At 38.3% G+C, this 5905-nt stretch overlaps 1 non-coding gene across 1 annotated transcript; it reads left to right on the top strand.

The window, feature by feature from the left end:
• Nucleotides 1-365: 365 nt before the first annotated feature.
• LOC131222159 (small nucleolar RNA R71) lies at nucleotides 366-472 on the top strand. Its single transcript, XR_009159866.1, has one exon. It is a non-coding gene; the product is annotated as a small nucleolar RNA R71 (small nucleolar RNA).
• The last annotated feature ends 5433 nt before the right edge of the window (nucleotides 473-5905 follow it).

Raw genomic sequence — 5905 nt, 5'->3', positions numbered from 1 at the left:
TATTGTTGGACAATTTTCAATTATATGTATGTTGCAAGCGTAAATACCGCAAACTTCTTTCTTAGCCTTATCCTTCTATTATTCCATGGTCTCAACTCTTCTTGTGAGATGGTCACCCGTGCACTCAAGTCATCTTCTTCTTTTATAGCATACATTCTTCCCCTTTCCTTTGATTGATTAGGCTTCGAAGTTGTGGGTTTTGGAGAGATGTCCCATGATTGTGCATTTTCAGCAAGTTTGTCTAAATAATCTCACACATCGTTGACATCTTTATTCATGAATTCCCCATTGCACATTGTCTCAACCAATTGCACATGGAAGATGTCAGTCCATCGTAAAAGAAATTTGTGATGCGCCACCTTTCAAAACTGTATTGTGGGCATGAATTGACAAGATCCTTGAACCGCTCCCAACATTGGAAGAATGTTTTATCTTCCTTTTGGGCAAAGTTCATGATTGACTTTCTGAGGGTGTTCATTTTATGATATGGGAAAATTTTCTTAGTGAACTCCCTTGTTATATTATTTCATCTGCCAATCGATATGTATGTAGTGAGTGTAACCATGTCTTGGCCTTTTCTTTTAAGGAGAAGGGAAAGAGTTTCAGCCTGACCGTGTCCTCAAACACATTAGGAAAGTATAAAGTAGTTATTATCTCATGAAACTCTTTTAAGTGTAGATACGGATTTTTAAATTCAAGTCTATGGAATTTTAGAAGGAGTTAGATCACTCCCGGCTTGATATTCATATGTCCTGCATTCTCAGGAAAAACCATATAGAAAGGTGTGCTCACCCCCACCGACGGTAAATAATCTCGTAAAGTATGAGGCGGAGGTGCTTGATGCACCTCATTCTCATCATGGATTTTCTTAACCCTAAGTTGAGGATTTGGAGGTTGATTGGCTGGTTGATTTGCACCCATAATTTTAGTTAGCTCTATCGATCTTGAATGGTGTCTAATCCTGTGATGGATAGATAACCCCTCAACTAATCCTCCTTCACTTAAGAGACGTCGAGTGTTATCACGGACCCACTTGGGCATAAAACACTCTCAGCCCTTAATTTCAGAATCTAACCTAAACTTAAAAGAAAGAATGGAAATAGAAACCTAGAAATAGAAAGAGAGAGAATTAGAAAGAAGTTACCAAATTAGAATTTTCTGTGTTAGGTAGGATCCTACAAAAGAAAAAGGAAAGTGAATTATTTTCTAAAAAAGAAATAAGAAAGTTTCTAAAAATAGAAATAGAAAGATGAGTTAGTGTTTAAAACTAAAAAGGAAAGTTTATAAAAAAACAACTTAGTTTCTAAAAACGAAAAAGGAAAGTTTCTAAAAAAAATTAAGAAAGTTTCTAAAGACAAATTAGGAAAAAGTTTCTAGAAAAAAGTAACCTAGTTTCTAAAAATGAAAAAGAAAAGTTTTTAAAAACTAATTAGGAAAGTTTCTAAAAAAGCAACCTAGTTTCTAAAAACGAAAAGGGAAAGTTTCTAAACCTAGAAATAGAAAGCTAGGTTAGTTTCTAAAAATAAATTAAGAAAAATTGTAAATCTAGAAATATAAAGAAAAATTAGTTTCCAAAAATAAATTAGAAAGAACCCTAACCTAAAAATAGAAAGTAAATAAATCATAATCTTAACTTAAATCCAAAACTAATCAAATCTAGAAAACGCAACCGTCAATCCCTGTCAATGGTGCCAAAAACTTATTCACAACCCCAAGTGTAACGCCTCGAACATTTCAATACCCAAGTATTAAAAGTTCTCGAGTGTTACCTAGAAATTGACCTATATGTACATGTGTACGATACCAATTCAACTATCCTATCCTTACATCCTCGTCCTGACACAAACCTAACCATTAGAAATTACTTCCATTCAATAAATTCAACCATCTAATAGTTGATTTCAAGACAATACCATCCATCACGTGATTTGACATAAGTACTTTTCCAAGAATGACACGACAAATGACTCCCTATCTGTAATGATTTAGATATGCATTCTTTTGTAAGAATTTCTTAGAAAAATTCCCATAACCACTTGGAGCCATTGGATTCTCCAAAACTCTTAGATTAGAAATAATAACAATAATGCCACTAACTAGGACCCTTGAATTCTAAATCACTCAGTTCTCATGATTCGTGTAACGAGAAAAGTTGTACCATGCCTAGAAATCATAAATTAACCGTTCACACCAAATTTCATCCCTTAGATCAGAGTACAAGTGACTTGATTTACAAGATCAGATGATAACCCTCGAAACTGGGCCACCTAATCTATATATACACGTCAAATCTGGGATGAACCCTTTATATCAGCTACGGAGAAGAATGGACGGTGTAGATCACACAAATAACGAACCTGTGGACCCCACCTGCAATGCATGCGCACGTCCTGCGCATGCACGCGAGGTACACAGGACCGGGGACTCAAGGTCAAAGCCGGTTGACCCGACGAAACCAAAATCGAGAGTGAGTCTCTCTCCTCTCTCTCGCGTCGGTGCGGACAGTCGTCCGTGGGATGAGCGATGGCCCACTATGGACACGTGGGAATGTGATCGGAACCGTCCAACTTGACTGGACGGGGTTTTCTATAAACACCCGATAGTTTTCACACGTCCATGTAACCGATATAATTCACAGCAAGGATGAGAAAGCCAACACATCAATCGGTGGTGTGGCCCACCCAAAACACGGGTCCATGTCATGCTTTGTCCCATGGCCTCAAACAAACCTATTAAGTGGATGGTCTAACCAGATCCTTGGAAAACCATCATAAGTGGGCCCACCGACATCCGTAAAAGAGCCGGAAACGGGTCTCTTTCGCAGACGATGCACGTCGGATGTAGTGGGCCACCGTGATGGCTCTGCATGTAGATCCCTGCCGTCAAAACTGCCAAGAAGAGAAATCAAACCGTCCCCACGTGGTCTGTTTTGTTAGATTGGATGGTCTCTCCCTCCGAACTCGGATCAAACGCCGCAGCCTATGCGTTTCGCTGCGCAGGAACAAACTTGCGTAAACCCCTCCGCAAAAGACCCTGCGGGAAAGTTCTGGAGAGACTTAACACCCTATAAATAGGCGTGCTATCTAGCAGGTAGAAACAGCAAGAGGGGAGAGAGAGAGAGAGAGAGAGAGAGAGAGAGAGAGAGAGAGAGAAGTGTTCATCCTCTGCCGTACGGTAGAAACGAGAAAGAGAGGAAGAAAGAAAAGGAAAAGAGAGGAGGAAAGGAAAGAAAGGAAGAAAAAGAAAAGAGAAAAGAAAAGAGAAAGAAAAGAGAAAGAAAAGAGGAAGAGGAAGAAAGAAGGAAAAGAAAAGAAAAGAAAAGAAGAAAGGGAGAAAAATTAGCCACCTAAGTTCGTCCTAGGTTAGGAATCCAACCCAACGTCGCGTACTCACTCAGAAGGTAAGGGTTTTATCCTTTATGCTTACACTAATTCAACTTGATGTTTACATCTTGTCTATTCATGCCTTCATGTATATGATCTTACCATTCATGCCTTTATTTGATTTTGCCTTTATCCTACCTCTTTTATGCCTTAGTGATTGAATTATCCTGCCTTTTCATCTTTAATAGTGTAAATTATTCCGCCTTTCATATTATATTTTCTGAGAATTATCCTATCAATTAACTGAGTTAATATCCTTACAATTATTGGCCCTGTTGGGATTATAACATTATGCCAATTATAAGTGATATCTCTAAATGTATGTGAGGCCATGGATACAAGCCTGCCCATGCCTCATCAAATTTATTGAGTTGGCCCTGCCACTCGTCTCTATATTTGAGTTGGCCCTGCCACTCGTCTCTTTATTTGAGTTGGCCCTTGTCACTCGTCGCTTTATTTGAGTTGGTTTTGCCACTCGTCTCTATATTTGAGTTGACCCTTGCCGCTCTTCTATTTATTGAGTTAGCCATTGTTACTCTTCTTTTGATGAGCTGACCTTTGTCACTCTTCCTTTTATTATGTTGGCCTCATGCCGTCTATCTTTAAGGGCATGGGCATATGTCTTGCTATTCCAGAACCTCCATGATTCGGTTTATGTCCTCCATAATTCAGATTATATTCTTCATGATTCAGATTCAGTTATATTCTTTATGTTTCGATTTATGTCTATAAGTGCAAGTGATGTGTAAGATGTATCACAACTAGTGATTCAAATATTCTATCATAGACGTAATGCGCTCTGGGTAGAGACTCTCAAGACACGTAAGTCCTTGAGCCTTCTAGTAGTGGTGTATAAATCGATGTGTGTAATTCACAAATGCAGTGTCACATCACTTCGGGATTGGATGTCGCAAATATTCGCTCCATGAATAAATCGTTGCACGTAATTCACCCAGCCCATGTGTCGTGCGCCATGAGATGTTCACGTAAATCCACGGTAGTATTGGCCATGCCGGCGAATATCCGTATGTGAGAGTGCGGGTCAAGCCGGTTATCATGAAGCTGTTTTTCACATTGTGATGATCACTATGTATGATTAGCCGCACATACTTTGCTAGGCATGCATCTCATGTAGGTTGTTTGCGCATGCTGATACCCTCGTGTTAGTGGAGCACGGGACGTATTAAACCCTTACTTTACTTTTTATGAATCTCTTGAATTATTGTTAATCTTAAAGGATAACCATCAATATGAGTAGAGCATTGACCCTCTCCCAACCGTACAGATTATACAGGTAACATAGAGATTAAAGATCTAGTGAACGTTCTCCCTAAGGAAGATTACGATGAAAGAATGAGAAGACAATTTAGGATTTAATTTTATACTTCCACTGCGAACTCGATAAATGCAATAAGCTCCCATTGAGAGGGCATTTGATTATTTTTTTTACTCTGATAAAATATAATCAGTACAGTTGATTTTATTCTTGTAAATATTACCTTCATGAATGTATCTGAATGTGATCCAAACGAAAAAAATATGGTGCGATTTTTAAAGCATCCAAGTTTATACATTTTAACACGCGGTTTTCTCGGGCACGAGTACAAACTATGGCCGTGAAAATTCAGGATATTACACCGAGTGTTGGGTCGCGATGTAGTGATAATCTCGGTAAGACCGAAGTCGAATCCACAGGTACTAAAACTTGTACGTTTCTGAAATTAACTAGAAGTAGAACTAAAAGAAGATGTGAAACTAATTCTGAAGTATTTGAGAGAGTAATTGTGAATAGAGTAATTACAACTAAGAATTTAAAGGTGGGACCTAGGGTGCCAAGGATCCACTTGTAGTGATCGAGGAGCCCTCTTCCTTGATTTAAGTAACACAATTAGAATTGTAGTCCTATCTTATCCAATTGGAAAATATACAATAAAATAAAATCTGAACTTTCATTGACCTAATTCTCAATGAAGGATAATTATGATAATTGGCAGGGATTCCATCACTAAACCATGCCTAGGACACAATGGCAAACAACAGGATTTACCAATCCCATAATATCAAAGCAGGAGAATTGTGAAGATTAGGAAGGATTCCATCACCCTACCATGCCCAAGGGACGATGTGAACAACAAGACTTACTAATTTCACAATCTCAAATCAGGAAAAGAAGATACTCAAAGCTATTGCAGATCTACTGTAATTTGAGTCACAATAAACCATTAAAAACTGAAAGTATTCCTTAAATATCAAATTGGAATCCATGAAGTTCAACATAAACATGAATTAAAGCAAGAGAAACATCCCATCATGCTACAAACTTCACCTCTTAGCCCGAGCTAAGAGGTTTAGCCAACTATAGACATGATTGGATCTAAAACCCTGGAAGAAAGCATGAAAACAACTAAGAAAGAAGAAAAAAACACTTGGCAAAGGCTTCTCCACCCTTTTGCTCAACTCCTTAAACCCTAGAAGATGCCTTAGAGCATCCTAGGGAGTCCTATTTATAGTTGTGGAACTCC

This window comes from Magnolia sinica, chromosome 12, assembly GCF_029962835.1.
Source record: "Magnolia sinica isolate HGM2019 chromosome 12, MsV1, whole genome shotgun sequence".
Taxonomy (NCBI): Eukaryota; Viridiplantae; Streptophyta; class Magnoliopsida; order Magnoliales; family Magnoliaceae; genus Magnolia; species Magnolia sinica.
The sequence above is the reverse complement of the archived record's forward strand: the minus strand, read 5'-3'. Positions and strand labels throughout refer to the sequence as shown.